Source organism: Hyperolius riggenbachi, chromosome 8, assembly GCF_040937935.1.
Source record: "Hyperolius riggenbachi isolate aHypRig1 chromosome 8, aHypRig1.pri, whole genome shotgun sequence".
Lineage (NCBI taxonomy): Eukaryota > Metazoa > Chordata > Amphibia > Anura > Hyperoliidae > Hyperolius > Hyperolius riggenbachi.
The window spans coordinates 127,304,297-127,326,869 of record NC_090653.1 but is presented as its reverse complement, the minus strand read 5'-3'; the positions used below and the strand labels follow the sequence as shown (position 1 = coordinate 127,326,869).

At 44.3% G+C, this 22,573-nt stretch overlaps 1 protein-coding gene and 1 long non-coding RNA gene across 8 annotated transcripts in view; one reads left to right on the top strand and one right to left on the bottom strand.

Annotated features, from left to right (window-relative positions):
* IL1RAPL2 (interleukin 1 receptor accessory protein like 2) overlaps nucleotides 1–22,573 on the top strand; it is a 1,439,628-nt gene that overhangs the window by 1,233,703 nt on the left and 183,352 nt on the right. The gene's annotated exons all lie outside the window — the stretch shown is intronic.
* Nucleotides 21,781–22,573, bottom strand: part of LOC137529101 (uncharacterized) — a 101,937-nt gene continuing 101,144 nt past the window's right edge. For both annotated transcript variants that reach the window (XR_011023583.1, XR_011023584.1), the window contains exon 5: nucleotides 21,781–21,961. This is a non-coding gene — a long non-coding RNA (uncharacterized lncRNA). The remainder of the gene's footprint in view (nucleotides 21,962–22,573) is intronic.

The window sequence follows — 22,573 nt, the reverse complement described above, 5'->3', positions numbered from 1 at the left end:
CCCCCATCCTTCCCAGCATAAGGATCTTCTCCAAAAGAGTCCTGCCTTCTCATTGTGTGTCCAAAGTATTTCAGCTTCAATTTCAGCATTGCTCCTTCCAACAAAAAGTCAGGGTTAATTTCTTTAAGGATTGACTGACTGGATCTTCTTGCAGTCCAAGGGACTCTCAAAATTCTTCTCCAACACCACAATTTGAAGTAATTGATTTTTCGGTGCTCAGTCCTCCTTATGTCCAACTCTCACAACTATACATTGCTACTGGAAAAACCATGGCTTTCACTATCTTTACTTTTTATTACACTGTCCAAGGTTTTCATTGCTCTCCATTCAAGGCATAAACATCTTTTAATTTCATGGTTGCAATCTCCATCTGCGGTGATCTTTAACCACTTCAGCCTTTAGTGTTTTTTCACCTTATGCATCCGAGCAATTTTCACCTCCCATTCATTTGTCAATAACTTTATCACTGCTTATCACAATGAAATGATCTATATCTTGTTTTTTCCACCACCAATTAGGCTTTCTTTGGGTGGTACATTGTGCTAAGAATTATTTTTTTCTAAATGCATTTTAACAGGAATATTAAGAAAAAAATGGAAAAAATCATTATTTCTCAGTTTTCGGCCAGTAAAGCTTTAAAAAAATACATGCTACCATAATTAAAACCCACATATTTTATTTGCCCAATTGTCCCAGTTATTACACCATTTAAATGATGTCCCTATCACAATGTATAAAAACATTAACTCTTTGCACACTCGCATGCAAATGTTCAAACAAATGCATTCAATGATTCACTCATCCAGGCACCACTGTTATCCCTAGAGCTTAAAGTCGGGGTCAGGCTCGGATGTACCTCACAGGAGCCTATAGGCACAGATGTCCTGGCACCGTAGACTTTGCCCTTCATGAACCTACAAACCCCCACCAAATTTCACCGCAAGTGTGCTGGCTGGCCAAGCTGTCACTTCTCCCTTACTTTCCTTGCCCGTTATAGGTAGCTACAGGTGCCCCTTAGTATTAAGTAGCCAGAAGTAGCCTCAATATTAAACAACTAGAGGTGCCCCCAAGTATTAGGTAGTTAGAGGAACTTCAGTATTAACCAGTTCGCATTCAGTCGTTTTTCACTTTATGCATCCGAGCAATGTTCACCTCCCATTCATTAGCCTATAACTTTATTACTACTTACCACAATGAACTGATCTATATCTTGTTTTTTTCCGCCACCAATTAGGCTTTCTTTGGGGGGTACATTTTGCTAAGAGCCACTTTACTGTAAATGCATTTTAAAAGGAAGAATAAGAAAGAAACGGCAAAAAATCATTATTTCTCGCTTTTTGGCAATTATAGTTTTAAAATAAAACATGCCTCCATAATTAAAACTCACGTATTGTATATGCCCATTTGTCCCGGTTATTACACCGTTTAAATTATGTCCCTATCATAATGTATGGCGACAATATTTTATTTGGAAATAAAAGTGCATTTTTTCCGTTTTGCATTCATCACTATTTACAAGCTTATAATTTAAAAAAAATTGAAATATTTCATCTTTACATAGATATTTAAAAAGGTAAATATTTTTTTTTTTAATTGTAATGTTTTTTTGTTTTTTTTCAATTAAACATTTTATGTGGGTATTTTTGGGAGGGTGGGATTTAAATTGTATTTTTTTTTAGTAAATATGTGTATTTTTATTTAACATTTAGCTGTAGTTTACTTTTTGGCCACAAGATGGCAGCCATGAGTTTGTTTACAGTGACGTCACTCTAAGCGTAACACGTACGCTTAGAGCGACGTAGGGGAAATAGGAAGAAGAAAAAGCTAGGCTTCCGAGAGAAGCTGTCGCTTTTTTTACGGGGGAGAGGAATCAGTGATCGGGCACCGTTGCCCGATTCACTGATTCGCTGGCTAACAAACCATGGGCCGGGAGCGCGCGTGCACGCGCGCGACCGGCCGCGGGAACGCGCAGGAGCGCAGATGGCTTCCTGGACGTGAGTTTCACGTCCAGGAATGTCAAATAGTTAAGTAGCTAGTGGTGCCCCTGACTGAAGGGAGATCTTGCCAGTGGAATGTCAAGAGCAGGGTGAGTAACCTCTAGTTTACGCTCTGCTCAGGACACTGCATAGGAAAGGAGGGAGGCTCTAGGGGAGGGGAGTAAGCCACCTTTCCATCATCAGGCGCCTGTAGGCACGTGCCTACAGTGCCTTATGGTAAATCCGGCCCTGGTCGGGGTCTTAGTTCACAAAGGAATGCATTCTCTTGCTTAATGCTTAGCCACCTACACTGGGCAGAAGTACCCAGGTAAACATAGGTGTCCTAATTCTGCCGATCACGCTTACAGGAAATGAAGTTAGGACGTAAAACTTTTTTTTTTCTTCAGAAAGATTCCAGCTTCTCATAGAAGCCGTCGGCCTTTCTAACGGGGACCATGATCAATGGTCCCCAGCGAGCCACTCTCCCACCGTCCATTGGTGTGAGGCGGTCGGGAGGTGGTTAAAAAGTTTTTTTTTTTAATATTGAACATTAATATTGAGAATAAAATTAGGTGGTCCATTACAAGATCTTATTATCATCATCCACTAGGGAAGTTCTGTGCTTTCCGGAGCTGCTGCCAGAGAGGCTTGCATCCATCTTAGGACACGCACGACCACCGCTGATTATTGTATTCCTTTACTTCTTTTTTTCTCGTGCCAATAAATCTGTATGTTGTCAGATTAATTAACATGTCTCAGTGAAGTAATTGAAATGTGTTTTCCTTAGCAACGTCCTGATAAACGTGAAATAAACGCTTGAAAATGAAATTAAACAATTATCACGGAATCACCTCATTAAGCACTCAGTCTAAAGGAAAGATAACTTTAAAAAAAAAAAGGCGTCAATGCCATCAGCAGAAACTCCTTGCCTGCTTTCCCAGGTGCCAATTATTCCGGCTGCTTCTTTTGCAAATGTAATTACCCCATTGGGCTGCTTTATTTTCAGAACACATTGCTTGCCTTAAACATTTCATAAACGGAGATAGAGATATACAAAATGGAAGCAGGCTGACGGTGCTACTTTGCATGTCATTGCTCAGCTACGGAACAGTGGTGCCCCGGAACTGGATCCAAAGCTGCCAGTTTTAGAGCATAATGTTCAGGGCAATTAGGAGGCAGATGTTGCCAGACTCTCTAAATGACAGAATGTTATGCCAATGAGCTGAGGAAGTGCTATTTTGTTGATGTACTGATATTGTGCTGAATGCATCATGCAAGCAGAAAAATGTTGAGACTTGGTAGCCGACTTGCTCTATAAGCATCTTTCTAGGCTGCTTCGCTGTCACAATGTTTTTCCTTTGGAAAACAAATGCTCAGTAAACTATAGTGTTTAAAATAAAACCTATATAGGCTAAAATGTAATCACGAGATGCCACTCAACTGACACAATTTTAGGATAAGCAGGCAGTACAGTGGATTTATGTAACGTTTAATACCTACCCAGATGGCATCGGCACTCATGATTGTTTCCCTCTGTAGGCCTCTTCTTCTTGCATCTAATGGTGGCTCTGAGATTAGACAGGCACACATAGCATGAAGGAAGAAATAAGCACATTTTTCGGTTACCTTTGCAGTGTGCAGAAAATCGACACACTACAGGCCATATTCAGTTACTGCAGTCATTGGCGTTAAAGGAACTTTACTGAAAGATAGTAATAAAGGGGAAAAAATGCATTGCAAGGTGGGAAGTTACAAAAAAAAATAGATCAAGAAATGATAATGCTACTCAGAAATGTACTCAGCTTCAGATTGTTCATTCATAGGACACACTACACTCCTAAACGTTTGTACAAATTTGGTTTACTTCCTTCACCCGCATGTACCAGGTGTGCTAGAGAACATGAAGATCTTTTTCACATGCTTTGGAACTGCCCCAAACTTAGGAGATATTGGGATGGTATTCTGAAAATTATACTGTAGATAAAGTATTTAATATAGAGATCCCACGTACCGCATTAGTGTGTATTGGGTTCTTTTGAGGATGGTAATATTTCTGATCACACTAGAATTGCTGCACTCAGATCCTTGTTTGTGGCTAGAAAATTAATCCTCCAAATGTGGAAAAATCCCAACCGCCCTTCTTTATGTGGATTCTACAGTTAAATACTTCTTTAAAACTTGAAAAACTTATTTATATGCATCGAGGTGCTACTGGAAAGTTTGAGAAAATTTGGTGCAGCTGGCTAGCCACATGACTACGTTGACCCTGACCTTATCAGGGATCAGATCTTGGCGAATATCGGACTATCTAGAAATTCTCATGTTAGTGTCTGATAACTGATGTCTGTCTATACGTGATACTTTGTGCTATGTACTTTTGTATAAAAGCCCTGTTCTGTCTTTGTTGTATTTTCACTTTTGAGACCTCAATAAACTGGGTTTTTGTTGATCAAAGAAATGATTGATACTCATTGTGCAATTGGTTCATGTTGTTCCATCCTGCATGAACCTGCAGGTCAGCAGGTTTACTGCTTGCAGACATAATATAAAAAAAACAGGCAGCACCAGTTGCCATTGTCTTTAAAGAGACTCTGTAACAACATTTTCAGCCTTATTTCTTCTATCCTATAAGTTCCTATACCAGTTCTAATGTGGTCTAATGTGGCCATAAATGACTTTCCTGATACTAAGGAACATAACTTATGTATGAGTATGAGTAATGGAATCAATATAATATAATGCCACAGGGTCGGATTGGGACACTAAGGGCCCACCAAGAAAGTTTCACCCTGTCCCCCCCCCCCCCTTCCATTTTGGGCTCACATACACATGTACTCTAGAAATTTTGCATGATTATTGTAGGGAATAGATTGTGAGCACTTCTGAGGACAGTCTCCAATAGGGATATGTCCACATGCGGCACGAGCAGCCGCAGCAAAAATAAATGGGTGTCACCACACCCTGGAACATGGGCGTGGTCATGATGGGTCACACAAAATAAGTAGCGGTGTTATTCACGGAGATTCGGTCCTACCAGATTCATTTTAGATAAAATTATCAAGAAGTTACATGCCTCGTGATAATTCATCAAGTAGTCAAATGGCAGCAGATTTCCCCACAAAATGCAATCAGATTTGTGACAAATTTCCTCACAAAATGCAATCAGATTGGCGGCAGATTTCCACACAAAATGCAGATTTCCCTACAAAATGCAATCAGATTGGCGGCAGATTTCCACACAAAATGCATTCAAATTGGCAGCAGATTTCCCCACAAAATGCATTCAGATTGGCGGCAGACTTCTCCACAAACTGCAATCAGATTTCCCCAAAAAATGCAGTCAGATTGGCGGCAGATTTTCCCACAAAATGCAATTAGATTGGCAACAGATTTCCCCACAAAATGCATTCAGATTGGCGGCAGATTTTTCCACAATATGCAGATTTCCCCACAAAATGCATTCAGATTGGAGGCAGATTTCCCCACAAAATGCAATCAGATTGGCAGCAGATTTCCCGACAAAATGCCATCAGATTGGCAGCAGATTTCCCCACAAAATGCAATCAGATTGGCGGCAGATTTCTCCACAAAAAGCATTCAGATTGGTGGCAGCCAGAAGATTTCCCAGTTTAGGTAGGCAGGTATATATGTGGCCCCAGTATAGATATACCCAGGTCTATAGGTGTCCCCAGTTTAGGTAGGCAGGTCCCCAATTAGTGGGGGCCCCCATGCTGGAAGGGGGGCAGTGTGCACAGAGCGGCGGGGAGAGGGGATAGCCTCCTCCCCCTCCTAGGGCCTCCCTTCCGCGCTCCCCCCAGTTGTCAGGAACCGGCCCGCGGCACGCCTGCGTATACGGTTCCCGACTGCGGGTTTGACCAGACTGAGAGGGGAAGCAGCCTTAGTCAAGCTAAAACAAGGCTGGGACCCCTCAGAACACCTCTCACTGCCACCACTAGCGGTTCGCTAGACACTTCCACTCTGCTATCGAGTCCTCAGCGCGCACTCCGCGTTTTCGTATTTGGGTCAGCTTTGCGCTTAGGCCGAATACGAGAACGCCACGCACCCACACACACAGTACAGTTGTACAGTAACACAGCACAATCAGACACTGACTTGTAATGCAAGTTACACTGTCGTGCAGCAAAACCACTAACAGTCGTTCCGAACGATACTGTTAGCTACTCGCACTGGCGTTTCGTACGTTGGGTCAGCTGCGCGCTTTAGGCAAATGTATGACAAACGCCCCCACACACACAATGCAATTACAATTTCATATGGTAGTGTTGCTCAAACATACAACTAGGCACGGACTTATACACAGCTACACTGCAGTCTCCTTTAGGCTATGAGTGTTAGTTTAGTCTGGCAGAAGTCAAGCTTATTAAATAATAATTTAATATTCCAGAAAAACATAGAACAATGCAGAACTTAATATATACAAAAGATTACAAAAAACAAAGTAAAAATAGTTACAAGATAAAAGTTACAAAGATAACACACACGGATATTTGCGTAAAATAAAAATGGGGATTAAAAAAAACGTTACCAACTTGAAGGTCTCAACGTTGTCGGCAGGAGCATGCCGCTTGTTCGACCAGAAGTCGAGATCAACTCTAGCTATGCGCTAACTCCAAGAGAAGATGATCACTAGGTATCTGTCTCTGCTATTTATACTCTGAAGTGTCCCCTGGGGCATTTACTGTCCAGCCCCCAGGAACTAATGCAGTTTCCCCGTTTGTGACATCACCGAACGCTTGTCATAATCTTTCTTGTGATATGCAAACTTCAAAGGGGTCCCTGTTTTAGCTTCTTGAAGTTTGCAGAATTCAATAGGTGAGATTGTATCCTACCAGACATCAAAAAGCTTCCTTGCCTATTGAAGGGGACTGGTCCATTCACTGAAGACAATGGCAGCTGTCTACATTAATACAAAAGATCACAGGGTACAGTTCATCTGGACAGCCAGAAACAGGTAATGAGGTTCCCTTTTGTCTGTCTATTGACACCACACACAATCACATTAATAGTCCATGAAGCTAGCTAGTGCCAATATCTTCAAGCCATACTGGCTGACCTCCACCTCTGAAAGATATACAGCAGACATAAAAATGATAGAATAGGTTTCTGTACTCCCTAATATCATCAGCACCTCAATATATCTCCACACCTCCGCCGCTAACTTGGTGCAAGGCAGATGATCTTCCCAGTTCATCCTGCCTGCACCTACACTGTTGGTTCTGCTTGACGGGACAGCCCATCAGCATTCCCATGATTGCTCCCCGTCCAGATAGCGCTTGCAGGTGAGTCTAACGAATCATCCTGCCAAAGCCTACATTGACAGCCTGGCCGGGTGGGGTAACCCTTTAGCATCCTCAGGAGGGTTCCCCACCTGTCAGTTAGCTCCAAGCTACACGACTGGAAAGCTAGTTCAGGTTGCTGCAATGTGTCGTTGCCCTTGGCAACCTGACATAACTAACCAGGGGAATGTGGGTCAGTGACGACCGTGAATTCGCGACCATAGAAACAGTGCTGCAGCTGGGGGAGGGTTCCAACCGTCGCTACACGCACTTTCTCTATAGTGGCAGGAGCTATCTCTCGGTCCCTTTGGGGAACGATTCTCTGCCGGGCTGCCTCCTCCACTTCGGACAGCTCTGAGGGAATAACTTCCCAGAACCCTCTCAGCCCGCCCCTCCCAACTGGTGACCTGCTGGCTAGCCCCCTGAGCTCTTCCAGGCTGCTGTCAAATCGAACAGCCCCAGAGAGCTCAGTGCTGCCTGTCACACATTCTAGGAAGGCTGCAGACGGAGAGGCTCCTGGGCCCTCAGAGCCAGTTTCCGAAGTGGATGTTGCTGACCCAGCAACATTTGTCACTTCAGTGGACAGTCCCTCTGCTGTAGACTCGCTAGCGCTGCGGGTTACCACGGCAGCGGAGGGAGTGCCCACATTACACATATCATAAACCACATCACCTTTGGTCTTGAAAACATCTGAAGGAGGAAGATCTGGCCTGTTGCTGTCTGCCCCTTCAGTGGACAGTCCACCTGCTGCAGCCCAGCGACCATTGCTGGTTACTCCTGCAGCCGACAGAGTGTCCACAGGACAAGCATCATTATGTAGCACAACACATATGATATCAACATTATCCGTCTTATATATATTTACATTTAGAACATCACCGAAAACATCCACATTATCGGTATCATTACACCCATTGCTACTCAGCACTTCACAAGTATCATCAACAGTTCCTGCATCGATCGCCTCGATAGTCCGTGCGTCATAAATGACATTATCAATTTCTGCATTCTTTGTATCAACATGTCCCACTCCAGGCCTAGGCACTGGAGACTCACTAGGGCTGGCTCCTAGCATACAGTCCGTAGCCCCTGGGGCCTCACCAGCACTCCCCGCTTGCACAGCATTATCACACAGTACCTTGCAAGAGTCCTGAACTTCTGCGGGGGATGCAGGCTCCATGGGGTGTGGAGTAGGCTCATACCGGGCTACTAACTGTCCCAGGTCAGTACCCAACAAAACGTTCGTGGGGATGGCATCCGTTACCCCCACTTCTTTCATTCCGCTGCCGGCCCACCAATCCAGGTGGACCAAGGCGGTGGGTATGGCGGGGGTGATACCCCCAACTCCTTTGACAGCCATAGTCTTGCCAGGAATGTACTCCTCAGGGTTCACAAGCTGGGGGTGCACTAGAGTCACCTCTGCTCCAGTGTCTCTTAGACCGGTGGTAACCGTATCCCCAACCGTGACAGGTTGCAGATTCTCTGCATAGCTACCTGCATTCCTGGTGGCACACAACGCATTTTGGGCCCCGCCAGAGTTTGGGACTTCCTTCTTCTTTTCTGGGCACGTAGCACTGATGTGACCCGGTTTGTTACAGGCAAAACATCTCCGAGTGTCAACGGTGGCGGTTCTACCTCCAGGCGGCTGCGGGACTTGGCTTCACTGGGTGCTCAAAGGAGAAGGTCTCGCAGTCTTTTCTCCCTTCCAGCTGGGCGCCGTAGTCCTCCGAAAGTCAGATGCTCGATTGGACGTGTAGGCATCAGCAACTTTCGCGGCCTCATCCACGGTCTTCGGCTCTCGGTCCCGTACAAACTGCCGTACCTCAACAGGACAAGTGTGGAGGAACTGGTCTTTTATTATCAGTTCCTGCAGGGCATCAAAAGTTTCAACCGCCAGTCCTTTTACCCACTGCTGGAAGGCAGTGCGCAGGTTGCACGCGTGATCCAGGTAACTGTCATTAGGACCTCGCTGCACTGTCCTGTAACGTTTTCGATACACCTCTGGCGTGAGGTGGTATCGTGCAATGATGGCTTTCTTAATTGCCTCAAAGTCTGTTTCTTCCTCCTGGGGGAGACTCACAAACGCCTCCAGGGCCTTGCCTCTCAGCCCTGGTGTGAGGTATCTTGCCCACTGCTCACGGGGCACCCCATACTGCCGACAAGTCCTTTCAAACCCCTGTAGGAAAGTGTCTATGTCAGAGTCCTTGTCCATAGCGGGGAACTTATCCAGGGGGATTCTGTGGACTCGCTCACCTTCGCGTTCTGCGGGTCCAGCAGACCGGTTCTGCTGCTGAAGTTTAGCCAGCTCCAGCTGGTGTCGCTGTGCAACTTGTTCCCTCTGGGCTTGCCGTATTTCCCTCTCTGCTTGCCGATGTTCCAGAATCAGCTTTAGGCGTAGTTTGGGCTCAGCCGAACCTAGTAGCTGTAGGTCGGCTTCCAGAGATGTCATCTCCGTGTTCGGTGGATCATCCAGGACATCGTCTCCACTCGCATCCTGTGGCGGGAGCAGTTCCTTCTCTGGCCTGTCGTGAGCTGCATCCGCTGACGTTGAAGCACGGGCTCGCTCTGTCTCATCATGCTCCTCGAGCGCACGAACTAACTGCTCCTTAGTCTGGCCGCTCACCGTCTCGATGCCTTTGTGCTCACACAGGTTGACTAGTATCTCTTTGTTTTGCCTTGCATAGCTGGATGCTTTCTGAGCCATCGTGTTGCAAAAAATAAAGAGAAAAAAGGGGGGAAGGGAAAGCAAATACCAAGTGTGTATCCTTGAACAAAAAAAAAAGTATATAGATTCTGCACTGAGTAGACTTCTGTAGGCTACTTGCTTCTAGCAAGCTTCCAGCCTTTAGTACTCAGAATAGCGAGCTAAACTGCGTACTAATGTACTAAACGATCCCACCGCTGCCAGCCAATTATGTCAGGAACCGGCCCGCGGCACGCCTGCGTATACGGTTCCCGACTGCGGGTTTGACCAGACTGAGAGGGGAAGCAGCCTTAGTCAAGCTAAAACAAGGCTGGGACCCCTCAGAACACCCCTCACTGCCACCACTAGCGGTTCGCTAGACACTTCCACTCTGCTATCGAGTCCTCAGCGCGCACTCCGCGTTTTCGTATTTGGGTCAGCTTTGCGCGTAGGCCGAATACGAGAACACCACGCACCCACACACACAGTACAGTTGTACAGTAACACAGCACAATCGGACACTGACTTGTAATGCAAGTTACACTGTCGTGCAGCAAAACCACTAACAGTCGTTCCGAACAATACTGTTAGCTACTCGCACTGGCGTTTCGTACGTTGGGTCAGCTGCGCGCTTTAGGCCAATGTATGACAAATGCCCCCACACACACAATGCAATTACAATTTCATATGGTAGTGTTGCTCAAACATACAACTAGGCACGGACTTATACACAGCTACACTGCAGTCTCCTTTAGGCTATGAGTGTTAGTTTAGTACGGCAGAAGTCAAGCTTATTAAATAATAATTTAATATTCCAGAAAAACATAGAACAATGCAGAACTTAATATATACAAAAGATTACAAAAAACAAAGTAAAAATAGTTACAAGATAAAAGTTACAAAGATAACACACACGGATATTTGCGTAAAATACAAATGGGGATTAAAAAAAAGTTACCAACTTGAAGGTCTCAACGTTGTCGGCAGGAGCATGCCGCTTGTTCGACCAGAAGTCGAGATCAACTCTAGCTATGCGCTAACTCCAAGAGAAGATGATCACTAGGTATCTGTCTCTGCTATTTATACTCTGAAGTGTCCCCTGGGGTATTTAATGTCCAGCCCCCAGGAACTAATGCAGTTTCCCCGTTTGTGACATCACCGAACGCTTGTCATAATCTTTCTTGTGATATGCAAACTTCAAAGGGGTCCCTGTTTTAGCTTCTTGAAGTTTGCAGAATTCAATAGGTGAGATTGTATCCTACCAGACATCAAAAAGCTTCCTTGCCTATTGAAGGGGACTGGTCCATTCACTGAAGACAATGGCAGCTGTCTACATTAATACAAAAGATCACAGTGTACAGTTCCTCTGGACAGCCAGATACAGGTAATGAGGTTCCCTTTTGTCTGTCTATTGACACCACACACAATCACATTAATAGTCCATGAAGCTAGCTGCCAATATCTTCAAGCCATACTGGCTGACCTCCACCTCTGAAAGATATACAGCAGACATAAAAATGATAGAATAGGTTTCTGTACTCCCTAATATCATCAGCACCTCAATATATCTCCACACAGGTCTCAGTCAGTGCCCCCATGCTGGAAGGGGGGCAGTGGGCACAGAGTGGCGGGGAGAGGGGAAGCCTCCCCCCTCCCTCACCTAGGACCCCCCCTTCCACGCTCTCCCCCAGTTAGGTAGGCAAGTCTCAGTCAGTGCCCCCCATGCTGGAAGGGTAGGCAGTGTGCACAGAGCGGCGGGGAGAGGGGATAGCCTCCCCCCCTCCTAGGGCCCCCCTTCTGCGCTCCCCCTAGTTAGGTAGGCAGGTCTCAGTCAGTGCCCCCATGCTGGAATGGGGGCAGTGGGCACAGAGTGGTGGGAAGAGGGGAAGCCTCCCCCCCTCCCCCATCTAGGGCCCCCCCTTCCGCACTCCCCCCCACCAAAATTGCAGCCAGCAGCGGCAGCGAGCGGGAATCACTTACCGAGAGAAGAGCTCTGCGTGCCGCTGCTGGTCTGGTCTCCTGCACTGCACTGTCCTATCACGCTTTCACAGGAAGTACTGTGAGAGCGTGATTGGACAGTGTCAGTGCAGAAGACCGCTGGCTGGCTGGCTGGCTGCAATTCTGGAGGGGGGGCGGAAGGGGGGACCCTAGGTGAGGGAGGGGGGAGGCTTCCCCCCCTCCCTGCTGCTCTGTGTCCACTTCCCCCCTTCCTGCGCTGTGCCCCCCTCATTATCAGCACTGGGGCCCCCAGGAGGCGAGTCAGCCGGGACCCCCCAATGGAAAAATCGGTTGTTCGGCGGCTCAGTCTGAGCCTGATGCAGTCAGGCTTTGATAAAAAATAATACATTCTCAATGAGGTGAGACAACCTTTAACTAAAGAGTTGTATGTCTTGATGTGCATAATAATTGTTGAAACATAGCATAAAATTACAGTACATTGCCATTAAAGATTTAATGCTGCCTTGCTTTCAAAACCTTGTAAAGGAAGAGACAAAAATACTGTCATTTGAAAAATTGGAACAATGGCTTTCATACAGCTGAAGTACAGTTATAGTTTCATGTGCCATTCTTGAAGAAGACAAAAAAATAATCATTTCAAAGCATAGAATCTACATATACAGTACAGCATGTAAATGACTACATAATCACATATACAGCATAACACGTAAATGACTGCATAAACCGTATCACATGTCAATGACCACATATTCAGTATAACACATACATGATGACATATACAGTAAAGTATATCAGATTATGTATATAGCCCCATAAATAATATAACATAAATAACGACATAAACAGTATAACACTTGATCGACCACATACACAGTATAACATGTCAATGACCACATATACAGTATAAGACATGATGACATATACAGTAAAGTATAACATAATTATAGCCCCATAAACAATATAACATATACATAACAACATAAACAGTATAACACTTAAAGAGGAATCTAAGTAAAACAATGTAATAATAAAGTGCTTCATTTTTACAATAATTATGTATAAATGATTTAGTCAGTGTTTGTCCATTGTAAAATGTTTCCTCTCCATGATTTACATTCTGACATTTATCACATGGGGACATTTTTACTGCTAGCAGGTGATGTCAGTGGAAGGAGATGCTGCTTGCTTTTTTGGCAGTTGGAAACAGCTGTAAACAGCTGTTATTTCCCACAAGACAACAAGGCTCCCACAGTCAACCATGGTCCTGACATCACACTGTGGGAGGGATTTCACAACAATATTAGCCATACAGACCCCCATGATGATCCGTTTGTAAAAAGGCAAAGATTTCTCATGGAAAAGGGGTATCAGCTACTGATTGGGATGAAGTTCACTTCTTAGTTACGGTTTCTCTTTAAATGACCACATACACAGTATAACTTGTAAATCCCCACATACACAGTCTAACAAGTAAATTACCAAATATTGTATACAGTATAAAAAGGTTATACACCTAGACTACAGGCACGGTATAACATCCCTTTGGTAAATGTTTGCTATAAAAAGAATGTCAAAAAGATTTTAAACTATAATAAACTCCGCTGTCCTTTAGTTAAACATAATAAATGGAGGCAGGTGTAATGCTGAATGTTTTATACAGGTATCTGTAGATTTGCCGAAACACAGTAAACAAAATAAAGCGTTTCTTAATTGCTCAGAGAGAAGAAAATAGTCACTAATTAAATTGAGCAACAGCTGTTGTTGAATCTAGCGATCTCAAATATCAATACTGAAAAATTGTAATTTTAGAAACTTCTTGTCAGTTGGAGAATAATTAGTATTCTTTATCTGAGTAAGGAGCCTGTCCCTGTCTCTATCTCCAGACTTGCACTGAGCAGTTCTGGGGATTATGCTGCCTGTGCAATGCCATATTCCACCTCTGATTACCACTACATTTCAATTCACGTTTTTGCTAGAGATTAATGCTGGTTTTATGTAACGTAATAAAAAGCCAAAGGAAGCCAAGAACTGTGTTCCCAGGATGCTCAGTTCCTGCACTGCTGACAACCTCGGTCTCATAAAAGAATTAATTTGACTTATTTTGGCCTGGCAAGTGAGTGTGAATTTATTCTCTTTCTTTTCTCTCTGTCTTTCTCTCTCTCTCTCTCTCTCTCTCATACTAGCAAAATGTGTGTGTGTGCGTGCGTGTGCGTGCGTGTGTGTGTGCGTGTGTATTCTGGGAAGAAGACTGCCCTGATGCTTTTAGTAAATGTAGAGTACTGGCATTTGTGCAGCAGATTGTTGTAAGAAAAAAGTTAAAACATAAAAGCAGGGGTTAGCAGAAACTACACCAGTGCGAATTTACGCATTGTAGTTCGCATCTACGCATCGTAGTGTAATTACTAATAACTATACAAAATCATTTAAATTAACAATTTGTAATTACGTATAGGTGTAATTGCTAAAATGTACGCAGAATTTCACATAATCGTAATTAGCTGATCATCACTGCAGATTACTATTCATAGGGTTTCCTTTACTGAGGTAAGTATCTAGTTTTTCCATATTGACTTCAGGTACCCTTTTAAGCTTCTCATTCTCTCTCTCTATAGATGTGTGTATAAAATGTCACCTCTGTTTACCTCTATTCCTCTCCATTTCGCACCACCCCCAAGCCACCCTAACATGTCTCTAGCTTATTACAGTAAACATTTTCCACACATTTGGTTTTAGAATACAGTAAACTGTAAATATCAGAAATTGGATGGACACAGTGCTAGGAAACTGTGTTAGCCAATTAATATGTTAACCATTCAGTAGGTGGTAAGGTGGACCTGTGATAGGTGTATTCCATGGAATGAAGACAGATAGATGCAGATTAATACCTGTGCTAATTAGCTTTTTGCAAAAGATGATTTATGGTCTAATTGCTCCTTTCCTCTCCACAAAGTGCAATGAGATCATATCCAGAAGTTCCAGCTTTGTCCTTCATAGGCACTAGAAATATTGTGCAGACTATTGCATTGCTACAAACCAGATCAGGATGAGAACATAGCAGCATAATTTCGGAACTGGCTATTTTGTCAGTAAGTTATACGTTGATCTTAATAAAGTGTTAGTTGTTAGCTGAACAAAAGGCTGGGGTGCCTACAAAACAAAACACAAAAGGGCTTTGGAAGGTCAGTTTTTGAAATATTGAGAGAGCAAACAACCCTAAAATGTAACTTTTATTATGTCTCTTAAAACGCTGGTAGCAAGCACATATATAGATGGGAAGCAGGGGCCCGGGGAAGCACAAGATGGGAGTGAACTCTGCAGGGGACTCGGGGAGCAGTCCTGCACACAATAACTTTGAGGGATGGGGGGATGTCGGGCGACAGTCGGCTTGGAGCCCTGGGGATGAATTTGCTTCTGGGAGGGTGTGGGAGGTGTGTGCGCGGGGGGGGGGGGCAGGTTATTTTTGCCTCAGGGCCCCATTGTAGCTAGTACCATTTCTTTTTTACATGTTTCACCCCAATAGGGGCTTTGTCAAGAGATATCACATAAGCAAAGTGTTAATGCTCAATCTGAGCCTGCCCCATACATTTGTGTGTTACCACATTATATGCACTTTTTTGCATTTCTGCATATATTCTTATAGCAGCAAAGCTGATCAATCAGTTTTTCAATTAGCATTATTGCACTGAAGGTTCTTTAACCACTTAAAGAGACACTGAAGCGGAAAAAAAATGATGATATTATGATTTGTATGTGTAGCACAGCTAAGAAAAAAAACATTAAGATCAGATACATCAGTCTAATTGTTTCCAGTACAGGAAGAGTTGAGAAACTCCAGTTGTTATCTCTATGCAAAAAAGATATTAAGCTTTCCGACTAACTTAGTCGTGGAAAGGGCTGTTATCTGACTTTTATTATCTCAACTGTAAGTGAACTGTTTACTTTTCCTCTGCTAGAGGAGAGTTCATTACTTCACAGACTGCTCTGAAAGACTCATTTTGAATGCTGAGTGTTGTGTAATCTGCACATATTATAGAATAATGCAATGAAAGAAAAAACACTATATACCTGAAAATAAAAATATGAGAATATTTTCTTTGCTGCTAATCTTCTAGTAATTATTCATAGTACACAACCAATTCATTATATCATATATTTTTTTTCTCTTCCCTCATATGCGTCATCACGTAGAGGACGTGAGGTCAGAGAAAGACGGAAGTACCACAAGGGTACTACCGCTAAACTGCCCGCTGCCCGGCCTCAACGCGTCCTACTCGGAGTCCTCCTCCTCACTCACACCACTGCCAGCCAGCCGCTGCAGCAGCCACCACCGGTACTATTTAACTTTACGCAAACTTTTTTATGGGGAAGCGGGCAGAGGGGGGAGCGCTAGCGGAGGGGGTGGGGGGAATTTCCCCCCCCCCCGCGATCGGGGCATGCTCCCCCCTTATGCCTGCGACCCCATAGGGGGGCCGTATTCGGCCGAACAGGGCCCTGTTCGGCCGAACAGGGGCCCTGTTCGGCCGGGCATTGAGCAGTTCGGGCGAACTCGAACTAAAAGGCCGAACACCATCAGGGGTTCGGCCGAACTCGAACATCACCCGAACAGGGTGATGTTCTGCAGAACCCGAACAGTGGCGAACACTGTTCGCCCAACACTAGTAGCAATAACATGTATGCCTAAATTCATGCATCATTACAAATGCTTACAATTACGAACAAAATTAATTATGTTTTTCCCCAGAATTTTGCATTACGATCACGTAATTTTTGCTCATCTAGAGATGTAGCGAACGGTTCGCCGGCAAACGGTTCCAGGTGAACTTTGGTGGTTCGCGTTCGCCTGTACCAGGCGAACTTTTGCGGAAGTTCGATTCTCCCCAGAATGCACTATGAGGGTCAACTTTGACCCTCTGCATCACAGTCAACAGGCACATTGTAACCATTCAGGCTACACTAAGCCCTGGAGCCCCATCCCCCCTTATTTAAGAGAGGCTCGCTGGCCATGACACTCACTCGTGTGCCTGCTGCAAATAGACAGACTAGGGAGAGCTGCTGCAGATTTTTTCTCTTAGGGAAAGATTAGTTAGGCTCTTGACTTGCTCCTGGCTGATTGTTATTGCTAAAATAGCACTCCTCAACAGCTCTTTTGAGAGCTCTAATGTTTTCCTGATGTTTTTTTTTTGTGCGTTGCTCACTGACACTGACATTATACAGCCCTATCTGTTGCAGCTGGACCTTGGTAATTGTTATTACTGTGTCAGCCAGGCCCTGCCTAACTATCTATACTGGGACACCTACCTAACTACTGGGGCACCTACTTACCTATATGGGGACACCTACCTACCTACCTATACTAGGGGACCTACCTATGCCTACCTACCTATACTGGGACTCCTACCTATGCCTACCTACCTATACTGGGACTTCTACCTATGCCTAGCTAACTACTGAGGCACCTACCTATGCCTACCTACCTATACTGGGACTCCTACCTATGCCTACCTACCTATACTGGGACTCCTACCTATGCCTTCTTACATACAAGAAGATAATAAGGTTGTTGCTTCATTGTGGACAGACCAAATTTGATCAGCTGGACAGTCACTGCTGTTCTATCATTGAGCTACCACAGCCCGGGGGACCATATGGGCTGGAAAACTGCCACGGCCTGCACTCTAGCCATGTTGCGCATCAGTCCAGCACGGCCGTCACTACGTAAACAGCTGTTTGCGGTGCGTTACACAGTGAGTTTGGTGTGTCAGTGTGAAGCAGAACTCTAATTACACTCCCTGACTGATGTATACACATGCAAGATGTTTTAAAGCACTTTAGGCCTGCAATTTAGCATTCAATGTGATTTCTGCCCTTAAAACGCTGCTTTGCGTTACATCCAGATTTTTCCCCGGGACTTTGGGCATGTATCCCACTCCGCCATGCCCCCCTCCAGGTGTTAGACCCCTTGAAACATCTTTTCCATCACTTTTGTGGCCAGCATAATTGTTTCTATTTTTCAGAGTTCGCCTCCCCATTGAAGGTTATTGCGGTTCGCAAACTTTTCCGCGAACCGAACCTTCCGCGAAGGTTCGCGAACGGGGTTCACGAACCGAAAATCGGAGGTTCGTGACATCACTACTCATCACTAGCACCAAGGGGAGGCAAGGTAAAGGGTGCACGGAGGGGCATCAAAGTTTGCTGGGGGGCCCTATGAATTGTAGTTACACCGCTGCACGGGTATTTAATTTTTTTTTAAGCAGGCTTAGTGTGAAATATTGTTTAGAGGTGGTACCGCTTACCTTTTCTTGAAAAAATTAAAAATAAATAAAAATCCAAATTGCCTGGCTGTTACGGTATTTTGCTTTTGATTACATTGGAGTCAAAGCAAGCATTTTGATCAGTTGTTCCGATGCTATTTTGCCTAATTCTTGCTTCTGCCTAAAGGAGCTGCACACCTGTGATTCATATTAGATCCGGATCATCCTTAAAGGGGCCCATACACCTAACGATTTTCCCGCCGATATACAGCAGATTCGATCACTGTGATCGAATCTGCTGTGAAATCGTTGCGCAAACGCTGACAGAATGATCGATTTCCATCCGAAATCAATCAGTCCCCTCGATTCCCGTCGATACGTCCGTGCAGAAGATTTTGCTCGATCGTCGGCGGGTCGGGAGTGCGTCGATAGCGGCATACATTACCTGCTCCGCCGGCGCAAGTCCCCCGGTCTCCGCTGTCTTCTTCTCCGAGTTGGGCTCCGAGTACGACTGGCTTCACTGAACTTCCTGTCCCGGCAGGAAGTTTAAACAGTAGAGCACCCTCTACTGTTACCCGGACAGGAAGTTCAGTGAAGCCAGCTGGACTCGGAGCCCAACGCGGAGAAGAAGACAGCGGAGACCGGGGGGCTTGCGCCGGCGGAGCAGGTGATGTATAGCCAGCCGGGGGGGGGGGGGGTGTGGCAGCAGCAGCTTCACAGATGGTGAATCGATTTCATGCTGAAATCGATTCACAATCTGTTTGCAGTAAAGGCAGCCACACAATCCCTCTCTGATCAGATTCGATCAGAGAGGGATCTATCTGCTGGTCGATCTGATGGCAAATCGACCAGTGTATAGCTACCTTAAGGCAACCTAGGTGGATGCCTAGCACGTAGCGTGTACTCAGGGGTATTGCTGCTGCCTCCACTGATCCGTACTTTGCTCATTGAAATGGCCAAGGAAGCCATAACTTATTTACCTCTTATTTAGACACAACCGAAACCAAAGCACAACAAGCGGACAGTATGGCGATTGAAGTGAGGTGAGGTCAGCTGTAAGCTTTCAGACAGTAAAGGTCAGCTTTAAGCTACCAGTCTGTATGTAAGTATCTGAGAAACTCCAGTCGGCATGCTGCCCCAGCAATATATGAATTGTTTTATGTTCCCCGGCAACAGAAAATATGCAGGGCAGCTTCCGATGTGATTGATATCCACCAGAGCACTAAACAGATTCATGGAAACCTGGAACTAATCCATACCTATCACTTTTTATGTCTTCATGGGCCAAGAACAGGTGAATTACTTTTATTAAGTTTCATGAAATATATGAAATATAGTAAATAACCAGCGTCTGGCCACTGCTGTATTCAGTAGCGATGTTACATCTGTGTCAATCATTTTTACAGCGTGCCTTGGACTGTTAACTGTTTCTCAGTGTACATGCAAGCTGAAGGCTGACATGTAATGTGCATCGCCATTCTGCTTAGTAAAATATGAGACCATTTCTCACCGTGGACTCCATCTCATTACACCAACACATTTGTGATGTTACTTGATCAACCTTAATTACAAAATATCGTTAGGCCAGGCTCCTCCCATATTTAACAAAAACGTGTTTACATAGCAGAGTAAAAACAGGATGATGTTCCATTTCATCTTCAAAAAAGATTGGATTTCTGCTTAAACTTTGCATTGATTGCATTGATTGATTCAATGCAAAGGATATGAAATTTCACATCTGAATGTTATTTTCAAAAATGTCATTTGCCTGTCTGTTATGCTGGTTATCTGCCTTTAATTCAATGTGAGAAATTCTGGAGAATATGATGTGACACCAAGAGGCCAATCTATTATTGTAATTTAAAGAGCCTATGCAGTCTAAATTAAACATTCAATGGATTGTCTTCTTATATGAATTTTTCATTTTGTGCCGGGTCTTTTCCTTCTGAGTCACTCCCCGAGCCGTGTCCACCAGCTTCTGGTGCCTGCCCCTTTTAGAAAATGGCTGTGGCGCTTCCATGGCACTTTAAGGGGCAGGGCTAGTAGAAGCCAGTAGACATGGGGCTGCGGGAGTGATTAAGAAGAAAATAACCTGTACTCCACTCTTGGTGGTCATCTTGTACTCAGCTCTTGGTGACCATCCTGTACTCATCTCTTAGTAACCATCCTGTACTCAGCTCTTGGTGGCCATCCTGTACTCTGCTCTTGGTGACCATCCTGTACTCATCTCTTAGTAACCATCTTATACTCAGCTCTTAGTGGCCATCCTGTACTTAGCTCTTAGTGACCATCCTGTACTCTGCTCTTGGTGGTCATCCTGTACTCTGCTCTTGGTGGTCATCCTGTACTCTGCTCTTGGTTGCCATCCTGTACTTCGCTCTTAGTGACCATCCTGTACTCTGCTTTTGGTGGCCATCCTGTACTCTGCTCTTGGTGGCCATCCTGTACTCTGCTCTTGGTGACCATCCTGTACTCATCTCTTAGTAACCATCCTATACTCAGCTCTTAGTGGCCATCCTGTACTTAGCTCTTAGTGACCATCCTGTACTCTGCTCTTGGTGGTCATCCTGTACTCTGCTCTTGGTGGTCATCCTGTACTCTGCTCTTGGTGGTCATCCTGTACTCTGCTCTTGGTTGCCATCCTGTACTTCGCTCTTAGTGACCATCCTGTACTCTGCTTTTGGTGGCCATCCTGTACTCTGCTCTTGGTGGCCATCCTGTACTCTGCTCTTGGTGACCATCCTGTACTCTGCTCTTGGTGACCATCTTGTACTCTGCTCTTGGTGGTCATCCTGTACTCAGCTCCTGGTGGTCATCCTGTACACTGCTCTTGGTGGTCATCCTGTACTCAGCTCTTGGTGGCCATCCTGTACTCAGCACTTGGTGGCCATCCGGTACTCAGAGTCAGCTCTTGATGGCCATCCTATATTTTGGACACACTCAATACTTACCAATCTTTTTTTAAGCATATCAAAATAAAAGGAAGCTGACAGTAAGTGTGGGAGTAGTAGGGACTTGAAGGGAGGAAATTGGTTTATTAGGTTGCAATAGGGTTAGGTGTTAGTGTTAGTGGAATGTACCTCTTTTGAGTAGGGTTACTAGTAGATTGAAATGTTTATGGAATACTTTAAAGCATGTAGTTAAGGCTTAAATCAGAATAGTTTGAGTATCTGTGATGAAAACGTTTTGAGTTTTGTGTATTGATACCTGTAAGAAAAGGGAATGAGAATCAAGTTTGACTACGCATAAAAATCAAGCGAGGTCAGGTGGGCAGTAAAGATTTTTGTACTGTGATACTTGTTTTTCCATTATTTGTTTGTCTTGTTGAATGTTTCTGACATGGTAATGACAAAAACTTACTTAAAGCCAAGTTTGAGGACTTAGAGCCAAGTTTGAGACTTAACAGATATTGAAGACATCACAATGCTGAAAGTGTAGGCGTACTTAAATGATGACAATACAGACAGAGCATGTATTGTACTTTCTTCTTAGAAAAACATACAAAGGAGAAGAGAGTTGATTAACATTGCTTTATAATGGTTTAGCAATTGAGAATTTCTGATGTCCAAGTGCGTTGGAATGTGAGGAATACAGCAAATGCCATTGGCCTAGTGTAAAATTATATAATATAATTACAGATCTGGCACTGTGTTTCTCTATCGTCAATGGTATTGATTCTCCTTGAATGTTGGCTGGCAAGTCCTAGCTCTCTCAGCAGCTGCACTGCTTATGTGCCAATGATGGTAACTTAGAGAAGTGGCATCTGGATTTCTGGTGTGCGCTGTATTTGCAGAGCTGGCAAAAAAAAAAAAAAAATAAAAAGATTCTTTCATTTGCAAGTAAGCAAACCATGCTCTTTTTGAAAGTTATTGACTTAACATAATTTGAACTGAACAGAACTAAATTGTAAGATTGTGTTACAAATGTAGTGATCACCAACGGCAACGGTACACAATGCACGAAGCATTCAGTGCAATAGGGATAATGCAATAAGGAAAGTATTTGTGAAGTGAGACCTTGCAAAGTAAATTTACCTCTGTGAATTATATTTTTTTTAACTATTTGTCTTCTTCTGTACTCAGATCAGTCACTGTTGATTCTTGCATATAATGGGATCTGACCCAACACTTGTGGCCCAAAAGGTCATTTAATGTAACATTTTTTACAGTAAACTAAGACATTTCGTAATAAGGTGTTGTGGACTACCATTTGCTGGCCTATAATAGGATCTAATGGGGATATGGGAAGCAGGAAAAAACAGTGCCACTATATGTGGCAATACTAATAGCAACAACTAGCAACTATTGGTGCTAATCTGAAGATGCTGGATAAAATAGCCAGGGCCACACGATATGCAACTGCGGCTGCAAACAGTGGACAAGAAGCCTATGGCAGTGCAGTCAATAT